The sequence below is a fragment of the Tachypleus tridentatus genome, chromosome 10 (assembly GCF_004210375.1).
Source record: "Tachypleus tridentatus isolate NWPU-2018 chromosome 10, ASM421037v1, whole genome shotgun sequence".
NCBI classification, from domain to species: domain Eukaryota; kingdom Metazoa; phylum Arthropoda; class Merostomata; order Xiphosura; family Limulidae; genus Tachypleus; species Tachypleus tridentatus.
The window spans coordinates 184,744,950-184,759,281 of record NC_134834.1 but is presented as its reverse complement, the minus strand read 5'-3'; the positions used below and the strand labels follow the sequence as shown (position 1 = coordinate 184,759,281).

General features: G+C 36.4%; 1 protein-coding gene across 4 annotated transcripts in view; it reads right to left on the bottom strand.

The window, feature by feature from the left end:
- The window catches only part of LOC143231106 (neuroglobin-like), a 61,335-nt gene that overhangs the window by 27,334 nt on the left and 19,669 nt on the right, over positions 1–14,332 (bottom strand). Inside the window, exon 1 of one of the 4 annotated variants that reach the window (XM_076465679.1) lies at positions 4,659–4,766. The exons of the other annotated variants lie outside the window; for them this stretch is intronic. The gene's annotated coding sequence lies outside the window, so the exon portion shown is untranslated. Of the gene's footprint in view, positions 1–4,658; positions 4,767–14,332 lie in introns of those variants that run through there. 4 annotated transcript variants of the gene reach the window in all.

Sequence of the window (14,332 nt, the reverse complement as noted above, 5' to 3'; positions counted from 1 at the left end):
AAGTGCATGACGATGAAGACAACAGTGGATACTCTCGATGTCCAGGTTTTTCTTTTTTATGCGTGCCACTGCACCTGAAAATTTTCCAGTCATAGTTGCAGCCTCATCAGTGCAAATACTGAGCAAAGCTGCCATTGCATCTCATGATCTTCTATAAATAAGTCGATCAGTTTAAATATTTCTTCGCCTGTTGTTTGAGTAGGCAAAGGGTTGTAAATTAGTGCCTTCTTCAAAACTAGCTTCGTGAATATAGCGAACAAATACAAGCAACATCGCATAACCTGCGACATCTGTTGATTCATCCATCTGAAGCGGAAAAGTTGGACTCACTTTTACTCGCCTTATTCTGACATATCCTTGATTCTTCGAAAAACCGAGTTGTCAGAAAGGGACACAGAGTTAATGTTTCTAAGAAATTTCTCATCAATCATGCACTCTACCAAAACGTTTGCGCATGGTTTTATCAAATCTTCTGCAATCGTATGAGGTTCACTTGCTTTTGCAATACGGTAACTAGCACGATATGAAGCAAAAAGAGCACTTTTGTTGTCCTCATGGACAATCGAACGAAATGTAGCTTTCCTTGTATTTAATTGCAAACACTTTCTTTTGAAATATTAGGATGTTGGATTTTTTAATTGGGAGTGTTTGGTTTCTGGTTGCCGTTTTAACTTTGCTGGATATAAACTAGTGTTATTCAACACTGTTCAACACACAACACACCAGGTCCATTACTTGTCCATGTAAAACCATAGTCAATAAAACTTCCATCGTACTTTCTTTTATTTCTTGTTTCAGTACTTCTTGCATCATCTTGTGTTAAAGTGCTTGCACACGACGATAACGCCGATGAAATTGTATTAAGCTTAGGAAGATTTTTATTTGCATCAAATTTATATCATATTCAGCCACATATCCATTATAAGGATGACAACTAAATTATTAATTTGTCTACAAACGTATTCTTATATCTTTGGCAATTCAAAAGTATTTTCATGTACACAAAATAGCTTCTTAACGAAAAACTCGTTCAAGCACTTGAGTTTTATCGTCATACAGTGACATGCTGACCTAAGATCAATGTTTATCATAAAGTCGGAAATAAAGATTTGTGGAAAAAAAAGGGCTAGGTCACTAGGATATATTTTTCTGGAGGAAAATGGTAATATACTATTTTTTTAAGCAGAAAATATTAAGCCAAATCTGATGTGCGTCTAAATCTCGAATGAAATGAAACATGACGTCATAGAGCTCACTGGTACCAAATTTGTCGAATTAAACTACAATGAATCTAACCTAACAATTACCAATTATAATTGTCATAAATATAATTACACTTCATATAAATATAGTTTGAAGTTGAAACAATTGAAACTGCATCTAAATGCATCACATTATTTCAAATTTGGACAACTTTCAGCTAAGAAGTCATGTTTTATTTCGTTCGAGATTTAGCCGCTAATCCAGATCTGGCTTTTAAAAGACAGTTGGCATCACTAGCCAAGGTTGACCGATGTTTCATACGAAATTTAATAGGCTGTCTTGCATCTCCAATGACGTATGAGATCTTGATATGGTGCCATATCTACTAGCAACCGGTGGTGCTGCTGTCGAAGTTAATCGAGATCGTGACACTTTCACTATGAGAACTTCAACTAAGCTAAATAAAATCGTCTGGCGTAAGACAGAATAAAATATTAAAAGGCCCAACACTCGCAAAATGTATCATATTAAAGATATATTTTACTTTTTTGTTTAGCGTATTCTGATTCAACTTTATAGTTTTCGGAAAAAAATATTAACGTTCTAAATTTCCTAGCGGAGTCCCAGATAACTATGGTGGAGCCCAATGGCTCTACGGAGCATAATTTGAAAAACTATGGTTTAAACTATCACATTCAGTACCGTGATGTCTTCATAGCCGACAGTGAAGGTCTGTTTTGGAACAAACACCCAGATCAAGAAGTAATAGTTTATTTTAGTTCCTTCCCCATGTCTACACCGTAGCTTCTCTGTTGTATTTTTTTCAGAAACAAGCAAAAGTACTCGTCCTCAGTGGCTGAAAAAGTGATAGTTTTGTTTGTCAAAAATTACTGTATTGGTCACTTTGGCCTCAAAATGACCTCTGAGGCTGCGGCCACATAACCCAAGTTACTTCCCCACAGAGTTATATATTAACCTGAGTTTGGAGTTTGTAGATTTAAATATGTGGCCGCACATAACAAAGAGACCCACAGAGAAAGAGGTCTGCGCTTATAATATGTATACAAATAGGTTGTTATAAATAAAAACAAGTCCAAACATTAGTCAGAGATTTGGGTTTGTTTAACGCAGATCTTCCTTTTTGTTTTCGTGTATTTTACTTAACGCTTCAACATAATATTATATAGATAAAAATAAAATAAAATCACATATTTACTTAATACATTAAGTAATTATGAATATAATGAAAATGGACTGAACAATGTAACTGACCTTAACTGACCTGTCTGAAACTATCGCTCTTATTTCTTTAACGTTGTAATCAACTTGGAGCTGATTAATATTCCCATAAAAACTTTTAATTATCCTGAAACCTGACGCTCGAGTTTCTATAATCATCTAATTACTTAATACCAAAATTTGACATTTAAGTTTCTATAACATTCTGGCCAGCACTCAATAGTCAAAACATTGTTTATACCATACGTTGGAGAGGTTTCAGTTTCAGTTGATACAGTATGTACATTCTAACACAAAATAACAGTTTGTTGGTGGTGTAAACCCTGAACCTTGATCATATACTCGAAATATAGTGTAGAACAAATATCTAAGTAGCCTCTCTACTGACATTTTTTCATTATCTGTTTTTAAGCGTTTATGGTTTTCAAACAAGACTTATCGTGAAAAAAATGTTTAATATTCTTCATTTTTAACGTCTTGCACTTCTAGATTTTTTTTCAATTTGTTGAAGCGAGATGCCTTTAATACAAAATGTCAAACATACACCTACTTCCTGATATACTTTGCTGGTTATTGAACGATAGTTTCCCTTTTCAGAGGTTTTCTTACACTTCGTCTGAAATCTTAAAGGAAATTAATAAAAAAAAAACACGTTAAAATCAGTTCAACATCATGTGACTGTGGATTGTGAACCTTAAGGTTAAACAACGGAAACAAATTACGAAAATATTTGATATACCATGTTAGTAAACTAGTCAATGTCAATACTACCCACTCAACCCTGATGTGGCTCATTGGTACAATCTGGTTTGGTTTGTTTGGTTTTGAATTTCGCGCAAAGCTACACGAGGGCTATTTGTGTTAGCTGTCCCTAATTTAGCAGTGTAACACTAGAAGGAAGGCAGCTAGTCATCAACACCCACTGCCAACGTTTGAGCTACTCTTTTTACCAACGAATAGTGGGATTGACCGTAACATTATAACGCCTCCACGGCTGAAAGGACGAGCATGTTTGGTGTGACGGGGATTCGAATCCGCGACCCTCGGATTACAAGTCAAGTGCTTTAACCCATCTATCATAGTGAACAATTACGTTTTTTTCGTTATAATATTCAATACAAAAAAACTTAAAGTAAAAAAAGCACTCATTTTCAGTGCAAAATATACAATTAGTAATTAATTATACCTTTCTATTTTTCTTACCTTTTCAGTGTATCTAGTACAGTACAAGTAGAACAAAAATATATTTAAAAACTTGTGTTTCAAGTTTTCTAACATGATAGACAAATTCGTGAAAGCTGGTGATAAAGGCAAAAAAACACATTGAAAACAATTTCTTCTGTATCTTCCAGCATGGTTTGGATTGTTATATCCAAAACACTGTCAATGTTAATAATCACATACATCCGTGATCTACATACTGAGAAAAGCTGGATAGTGATGTCAATAGTCGCATAAACCCATCAATTATATATCAAGAAAAACTGGATCATGGTTCTAAGAATTACATGCATCCATGATCTAGTCAGTAAAAAACAACAACAAAAACACGTCATCTATCATCTAGATATCAAACAAAACATTACGTCATGTTGTAGATAACAACTGTCATAAATGATCTTGTTTGGCAAAAAATGCGCTTCTCATATAGGGGTTAGCAATGAAGGAATCTCAGGACAAGGCTGGATATCGAGGAACACAAGTACCGAGTTGGGTAGTGACGACCCAAGTTCAGGGTTGAGTATTTTCAACCAAAGTCACTCGTATTCTATCAGAAGTTCAACTAACAAATATTCTTACCACACTTTTAGACCTAGCATGGCCAGGTGGTAAGAGGCCTCGGCTCAAAACCTTTTGCAAGTCCGAATCCCCATTCCACCGAGCATGCTCACGTGAGGGTGTTATAAAGTCACGATCAATCCCACTATTTTTGGTAAAAGAATAGCTCAAGAGTTGGCTGTGGATGGTGATGACTAGCTGCCTTCCCTATACTTTTACAGTGTTGAATTAGGACGGCTAGCGCGCACAGATCTCGTGTAGCTTCACACTAAACTTAGAAAAAACAAATAACCATCACTATTTAATCCCCTCGGTGGACTCAGCAGATAGTCCAATGTGGCTTTGCTATAAGAAAAAACACACACTGCTAAATTGCGGAGAGATAGAGTAGCTAGCTGTACGTGAAATTCAAACAAACATAAAACCATTTGTCTCACCTTCTACATAATGTTTAAAACGAACTAGCCTGGTGACCATCTTTAACCAGTAAAATCTTCCAGGTCGCATATTTTTGAGCCCGATTGATTGAAACAAGTCTTGTTTCTGTGGTTACAGTGATGACAGGAGGCTGTTCACGAGCATTTTCGACCCTGCTACCAAGGGCGACTTTTTTTTTTTTTTATGTTCGCTAACTCGATGATGAAAGCTTCTGTACGAGTCAGTACCAGAACCAAATCGATCGACCTAGTTTATTAACCATTCGAAATGAAATAACATACGCAAAGCCACTATTAATGTTATTGTCTAAGCTAATAGCTCATCTTGAATTTCGTAAGCATCCATCCATAGCTGACTGATTTAATCATTCGTGAAAAAGGTTATATAGCTATAGGCGATCTAATCAATTAGTTATGTAGGAATTAATTATATCTCACATAGCTAACCTCTTGTACCGTGCGTGCAAGTAATAATCGAGAAATGAAACTCGTGATGTATGGTTACACTCGACTAACCCAGAGTGGGGATGCAGATAGTTTACATAAGAGATTTATTTTTCATCAGCTAAATATAAAAACAGACTAATTCTCTAACAAAAGACTGACAGCCATCGATGTTATTTAAACACCATGATCGTATTATAGCTACGAATTATTTCAACGTTAATGGAACAGCTATTTAAATTGCTGAAGGCCGGGCGTGGCCAGGTTGGTTAAGGCGTTCGACTCGTAATCCGAAGGTCGCGGGTTCGAATCCTCGTCGCAAACATGTGCTCGCCCTTTCAGCCGTGACGGTCAATTCGTTGATAAAGAGTAGCCCACGAGGTGGCGGTGGGTGGTGATGACTAGCTGCCTTCCCTCTAGCCTTATACTGCTAAATTAGGGACGGCTAGCGCAGATAGCTCTCGTGTAGCTTTGCGCGAAATTAAAAAAAACAAAACAATTCGCTGAATTCGGGAAAATTTATATATCCGATTCTTGGAAACACTCTTCTACAGAGATGGAAAACATTGACAGTGAAGTGTAAGTATATCATTTTTTCTTTTTTTCTCTACAAATAAATTAGACATGTATCTTTAACGATACTAATACGTTGTGCGAGATAAAATATCTGACACATCACAAAAAAAACAATAAAACGCGAGTGTTTTTAGAAGCTAGAAACTTTTTGATCTTCAGAAGCGAAGGAAGAAAAGCTGCCTTTCGAAACCACACGGGTTTTCCAAGTTTCGTGTTTAGTTACCCTTGAAATTGTATATTCTATCTATGAACAAAAAATGTATTAATACATCGAACAAAATGTTAAAATTAAATGTCATGTTTTAATAACACCCTATTTTGTCCACTATGACAGTTTGGAAATCATTTCCATTACAATGATTTATTATTTGCTTTTTTTTTCGCAACTCAACATCAATATCGAAAAACTTATGTATGAGACGACTTGTTACGATCAGTGTTTAAAGTTAGGCTTAATAAATCAATTAAATTTATATTTAACTACATGCGATCACTTGATCTATATTTCAAGCTAAGTTTAATAAATTAATCTAAATTTATGGCATAGGAGTTCATCTTTAAGGTGTTACAAAACCAATCCTCAAAATTGGTAGGTTTTAGGAGACTAAAAATCTGCCTTCCTAATGTATATATAGTATCATTACGAGCAGGCGATTTCAAACTGAAAATTATAAACAACTTTCATGAAAGTTTTAATACATTCTTAAGCCTAATCCTTAGAGATTTTACGTTGCAGACATTCTTAGCACGTACGTATCTCCTGCACCCTTAGACATAATACCAACATTAAAACAAGCACCACTGTCCTGAGGCCAAGGCCTTAAGAACTTCAGATGTTTCAATTCATAACACAAGTCTAATTCTTAAAGATATTAGTCGTTTCAATATTCTTGACACGAGTCTATCCCCAGCATTATCAGGTCTAATATTTACAACGTTAAATATAGCCCCACCATCTTTAGGCCAAGTTCTTAAAAATACTAGAAGTTTCAAATTTTATGACATTGGGTCTAGATCTGCGTACAATAGGGATTTTGTTTTGAATTTCCCGTAAAGCTACAGGAGGACTATCTGCGCTAGCCGACCCTAATTTAGCAGTGTAAGACTAGAGGGAAGGGAGACAGTCATCACTAGTTTTAATTCTTTTTTCTGTTAATCCTATACGGATTCAACAGAGATCTGGACTTTTCAGAGATCACTCTCCGATATATCTAACACTCCCCGTTTGTAGTTTGTTATTGTAAATGCAGTTTGTATACATCAGCCTGTCTCAGTATCATCTTAATATATTGGTGTGTATTTCTTATAGCAAAGCCACAACGGACTATCTGCTGTGTCTACTGACGGGAATCGAATCTCTGATTTTAGCTTTGTAAATCCGCATACTTACCGCTGTCCTAGCGGGGGACTTGTTTTTGCATCCATTCTCCCACCAACTGACATCAGATCTCTTACTCCAATTGCGGGGTCGCAGCCCGAAATCTGAATGAATCTACTTGTATAGGATGTTCATAATTAGCTTAAAACATATCCTCCTATCCTTCTACAAATCTCCTTAAATATGGTCTTCCTATAGATCCAGATATTTGGCATTTATTTTCATTGATCTAAAGGATTTGCTTCTATTACTTTTCAGTTAATTCACTGTGTTTATGAACAAGTTTAAATATCTTTACCATACTGTTTTGCGATGCAAGAAAGATTTCTTGTCAACAACTCATCCATCATTCTGCACTAAAGGTATGGAGTTTGTGAATAACTCTGGTGACTGATAGTTCTTGTATTAAACTCCTGATTTCTGCCACTTAAGGATTTAATCATCTTGTCCAGTTTATGTGGATCACACACCATTTCTTGTCCGATTTTCAACTAGTCCATTTATGTTTATTGATCATTTTATAGACTGCACGTCTATAAAACTCAGTTTTTTGAGCAATATCACGCTGGCTATGATTTCGAAAGTGTTTTTAAAGATGGTCCCCTGGTTAAAATCGTGGAATTTTAACGTATAACGAATGGTTATTCGTGACTGAAGCTGGTGAGTAGAACACATAAAACTTACTTTGTAACTTGGTACTTTACAAGAAAGAAAAACTATTTTTTTTACTCAGTTCGTACGCAATGTAATCTAAAGTAATCAAATATAAAATTGTTTTTTGTTTTTTTTTTATTTCGCACAAAGCTATACGAGGGCTATCTACGCTAGCCGTCCCTAATGTAGCAGTATAAGACTAGAGGGAAGGCAGCTTGTCAACACCACTCGCCGCGAACTCTTGGGCTACTTTTTTTTTCAAACGAATAGTGGTACTGACCGTCACATTATAACGCCCCCACGGCTGAAAGTACGAGTAAGTGGGGGTGCTACTGGGATTCGAACCCCTGATCCTCAGATTGCGAGTCGAGTGCCTTAACCACCTGGCCATGCTGGGCCCCTGTGTACTGTAATTAAACGTAGTGGTTTCTCTTCACTTGTACGCTTACTAGAGATTTGTTTAACTCTACAAAACAAGACTTCTGCTACTTGTAATAGTGTACAGTTTTAATTGTTATGTTCTATCAAAGTTAGTATGTTTTCTTATAGCAACGCTGCGTTGAGTCCACCGAGGGGAATAGAATCCCTAATGTTAGCAGTTTAAGTTCGTAGACCTACCACTGTACCAGCGGTGGACCTATTAAAAGTGCCACAGGTAACTCAGCGGCACGTCTGAAGGCTTATAACGAAGAGTTTCGATACCCGCGCTGGACATAGCGCAGATGGCTCATTGTGTAGTCTTTCGTTTATCAGCAAACAAAATACTGAAAGTAGTAAATCCTAAATATGTACATTTCAAGACGGCTGGTATGGATATTAAAACTTTTATCAAAATAAAGTAGAGAAGAACGTTTCGACCTTCTTGGGTCATCTTCAGGTTAACACTTTACTCATACCAGCCGTCTTGAGATACATTTTTACTTCAAGTAGTTTTATGGTCATCACGAATAACAACCAAGTTCTCCGTTAAACTGGAAGCCCAAGTTTGAACCTGGGTCGATATACTGCGTATTATGGTTGTCCGCATTTTTCTGCTGTTAGTGTCGTATTAAATCAAACCTCCATTTATTGAAGTACCACACGTCAGACCCATTGTTAAAGTTGAGCCTGATAATAAAATAAGGGAAAAACCTTTTAATTTTGTTTTCAAGGTTGAGTAATGCTTTTTATTTTTTGTCTTTTTATATATTTCTCAACACTAGTAGATGGGATGATCAAGTCTATTGTTAAACAATACAGTAACAATATAATATACGGTAACGTATTACAATGACAGCGAGCCATCTGCGAATCGGAAGGTCCAAGGTTCGCACTGCAAAGCCCTTAAACATGCTCCACACTCTCACTTGTGTGTGCTTCATGAAAGTGACAGTAAATCCTGTTATTCAAAAGACGGACAAAGTCCTTGTAATGGTGGGTGTAGCTAACTGGTTGTTTCCCTCTGGTCAGCAATGAAATATTATGAACTGCTATACCAGCATCCTAGGGTCTCTGTTTGGCTTGATCGCTTAGACCACGTACACGTAACATACCGTTCAGTTGTAAACATCAATACTTCATATACTAATCACAACTATTGTCAGTTTTCGTAATAACATCAAACACGCTGTAAACAGCACAGTACTAGACTAATAAGTGAAACCTCATTTTACTGTGGTCGTTGTCGTTTTAATCTACAGTAAAGTTTAGTATACCGTAATACAATACACTTAATCAAATAAATTGTAAACAGAACAATGATATTTAATTGTGATGTTTTACACTAATAATCTAACATTTCAATAAACACTCTACCAAACAATGATCTCATTGTTTCAAATATATGGTTACAATTTCAGACGATCGTGATTCTTTAACAACACTTAATCCACTTTAAGACTAGACTCTGGTATCATGTTTTGTTATTATGCTAATAGTCGAGTCACTCGATACCTCAAGTACAATTTTATGGGCTATTACTCACGTAAACAGTGTACGGTTCATAGTACTCATGAGATTTATTACTTCCTACAAAAAAAAAAATGTCGTTTCGACATCAACATATCAAAACCTATCCATCATAAACTGGTACCAAACACTGAAACAAAGCTTTTAATCGTATTTTTAACAATGACAACTAAAAACAAAGCTCGCGTTATTATTCAAAGCATCGAAGTTTAAAAAAAACAACTTAGCTAATGAAATACAAGTGAAAAGATACTACATATTTTAGTCGATTATAGCTGAAGTAATTCAAATGAATATTAACTTGTTTGTTTGGTTTTTTGAATTTCGCACAAAGCTACCCGAGAGTTATCTGTGCTAGCCGTCCCTAATTTAGCAGTGTAAGACTAGAGGGAAGGCAGCTAGTCATCACCACCCACCGCCAACTCTTGGGCTACTCTTTTTACCAACGAATAGTGGGATTGATCGTAACATTATAACGCCTCCACGGCTGAAAGGGCGAACATGTTTGGCGCGAGGTGGATGCGAACCCGTGACCAATACGAGTCGCACGCCTTAACGCGCTTGGCCATGCCGGGCCTGAATATTAACATTTGATAAAGTTCACATATAAATAGCACCCTTGGTTCTATGGTGTCTGCTAAACACAGTCAGGGACGCGTTGACAGCCAAACAACACTCACGTTATGAATCAGATTAAACAAGTGGATTATAAATACAACCAATTTTGATGTTATTAAATTAGAACAGATTTTTACCGTAAGAAAAGCAAAACAAGATGCATTTTATTTGTAATTTTAAAACCAATTATCTATTTATTTACTTATATTCATCATTATGACGGAACAGAATTTCAAAGCTAGAGGGCACTGCTCCGAAAAGACACACTAATGCGTTCATAGCAATAAACGAGTCAAAGGCTACAAAGTTACGCCCTTTAATTAATTATTTAATGGAATCTGTGTATTTTTTTTAATTCACACCCGTCATGTTTTTAGTGTTTATTTATATAAGCTAGGCATTACCTAGTACATGGCTGCAGCCTAATGTGCGAGATAACCCTTCTATTCTCTCCGACCAGATGGAAATCAATTTTAACTCACTTTTTAAAAGTATTCTAACCGCTCTCCATTCGTTAAAATATATCCTTATCACTTATCGAAGGTGTCGTCACGTAAAAAGGTTTCGTTTATTTGTTTGTAAAGCCACTTGAGCAGTGCTTCAGAGATGCCAACTATTTCAAATGGCTGAGCGTAATGATTATAGACAGAGCCCTTTATCACTTGCGGCTACTAGGCCTGACCAATGTCTAAGCTGTTTATTATTACTATTATTATTATAACTTATTATTTATTACTGCTATACATTGCTCATTTATGACTGTGCTTTGTGTATTTAATAAATAAAAAAAATATGAAATTATGTCTTTAGTTCAGAGTAACAAACATACTGGTAAAACATTGAATATGCACGAACAGTAAGCAGAAAAAGCCTTTGTGTAAGAACAAGTTCATATCATGTCTATGACACTTATTGTAATAGTTTTGTAGATGTTGCAGCCTATGCTTTCATAAGAATCTCTCGAAATGGTTGGGAGTTATGACAACATTGTCCATTTGACTGCATACACATCTTGTGTGTTATAATACTACTCAAAACTGAGGTGCTCAAGTTTGGTCTGAACTTGCTTTTGTTTTTAGTCACTAAACTAAATATCCTTTCACTGTCAGCATTAGAATGGAAGATTGTAAGAATTCCAAGCATAACCCTACACAGAATATCATACTTCTGGTTGCCATTTCCATCCTTAACTGTAGACAGCTGAACCCAAAACTTATCAACATTCAACTGAAGGACAGTTTCTGAGAAAGTATCAATTTGATAGTTCAAATATTGCCCTTCCAATTTGTGAATAGTGTCGTGCTCATGTGTATTGACAAGGACAGGATACCTGTCTGTGAAGAAGCGTAGAGAAGAGAAATCTTTGCTGACTTTCAGTTTTGGATCAGCAACCTCTGCATCAATCAGAAGTTCATCATTTAGAGGGAAATGTTTCATCATGTAATTTGTAGCTGCAATATAGTATTTCTTGACACTGGTGTAGACGCTGATCAGGTCCAGGCCCTTTTCATATTTAACAATGTATTCCTTGGCAGCATTTCCAATAGAAACTGCCTCAGATTTGTGTAAGGATTCATTGTTGAAGTCAATGTTGCTTCAAGATATTCTGGCTTGATGTATCTGACAAGTATATTTTTAACTTGTGTAATCAGAGTTCTATGCATAATGTGTATGCAAGATTCTTCTCTTTGCAATATCAAATTGGCTTGCTCAAATAGAGGAATTGCAGACTGAAGAAAAAAGACAAAATAACATTCATTTTGTTGTCCAAGAAAACGGTTAACTTATCTAACTTGCTATGCGCATAACTTTTCTTGGTTACTTCCTTGCTAGCTTTCATTTTCTTCTCTTTTTTCATTGATTGTCTCTTCTTTAGTTCAAGGTCAGACTGCCTAAACATATATTGAGTTATATCAAATGTTTCTTTGTCTCCTCTTGGAGACTGTTGACTTGTGTCCCTGTGTGGCTGAGAGGATATCCTGACTGTTAAAGTCTTGCTGCCTGACTGAGCTGCACGTTTAGATCCTTTTGAATCTCATTTTTCCATTTCACAGTGAAAATACTTCTACAACTGCTTCCACACGTCCAATATTCTGTTCAGGCACACCCCTAAGTGATAGCCATCTTGTGTTAACAAGCTGTAGAATTTTTCTTGTTTCTTTGTCATACAATTCTTGAAACTCTTTGAAATGTTGTTTTCTGCTAGCACTTTTGTGCAGAAAATAGTAGATATCTGTCAATATATCAGAAACTGGATAGGGCAGTTCTCTGGAAGCTTTCTGGGCAGCAATATTCATGAGGTGACAGACACAGCCCATGAAGTAAATGCTAGGCTGTCATCTTGAGATGTGTCCCATCATACCTTTACCTATACCAGACATAACTGAGGCATTGTCTGAAGAAAAACTAAGACAGTTTTCCCACGGAATTTTCCTCTTTGTTAGTTCTTGGTCCAAAAGCTTGAAAATATTCTCTCCCGTTGAAGCTTCTTTCCATTCCACCATTGTCAAAAGAGAACAAAATTTCTCCAAGCAAAGGGTCAAGATATACAACCAATGGATACAGTTTTGAGTCATCCATGTCTGTGGATCCATCTGTGGCTAAACTGTAAACTGTTAGTAAGTATGCTTGAAATCATTTTGTCATCTTCACAACCCAACATTTGTACAATGGCTGTAGTTTTGGTTCTAGCATAACCTTTTTTTTTTTTTTTTTTTTGCTATATCAGAGTCTGGGAATATTTTCCTGAACAGATGTCCTGCATGATCAGCTATAGCTAGAGGTAAATTATGAGCAATGACAAATTGCGTGAACATCACTTCTGCATTTATGGTTTCATATTCTGAATTCTTACTCATAAATGTCATTATCTGCATTGTTTTTGTCTTCGCTTCAGCCTTTTGTTGGTGAGATGCCGATTTTGTATGTCTGGAACAATCGTTTATCCTGCCATGCGCCACAGAAAAATCGACATGACAAATTGTACAAAACGCATGACTATCACTGACTTTTGATGCGATGACTGGATATTTTGCACTATACTCTTTCCTAAATTTTTGATTCACAGTTTTAGTCATTTTAGATTTGCCAGAAACAAGACAATCTGGTGAACGAGGCTTCTTTTTTCCCCATCTTGTGAACGATCGCATTGGTGTTTCTATGTCGCTAAGAAAACGAGAGAAATACCTATCTACGCGAGCGCTGATTGGCTGACAAGCACTGATGACGTAACTATGGATTCCCCCATGTACCCAGTATGGAGAAGCATTGCACTCAAACTATTGGTAGACGTCGGAGATACAAATTTTTATTATTTCAAGCACAAATACGATTATCGAAAGTAGCCATTTGGACTATGTCTTTTATTTATTATCAAAATTTATTTGTATCTCACTAGAAACTTTCTTTTCACCCCTTTTAAGCCCTGGAGGAACAACTTATCACTTTATTGTATAGGCCTATATAATATATAATTTGGGAGTTGCAACAAGTCGTAATATTTGTCTGTATGAGGGTAGTCATAACCTATACACCAAAATCGTAACAATTACGCTCAAATCGTAATGGTGTTGACATCTCTGGTGCTTGCGCCAGTCGTCCCTGATTTTGAAACGTTTGTTTTGTTTGTTTAACTGCACACAAACCTACTCGACGACTATAAGTACTAACTGGTCCTAATGTTATAAGTGATAGACAGCAGAGAAGGAAGGCAGTCAGCAACATCCATTGCCAACTCTTGATGTACTATTTTACCAATGAAAAGTGGGATTGACTGACACATTATAAAACTCCCATACAACTGAAAAGGCAAACGCGTTCGACGACGGGATTCGAATAATCGTGAAGTGCAAGACTAAACGAAATGCAGCCAGTCAAAACCAACTACCGCCGACGTTTGGGCTGCTCACGTTAGACCAGACTGTGGGGTTTCACACCCACTATTACAATGCAGTCACAGCCGTAACGTGTGAAGCGCGATCTACATTTTAATTTTTCAGGGTAACGGGACACGGACCATAGAAAATACAAGTTCACAGTTCCAAAAACCCAAGGTCTA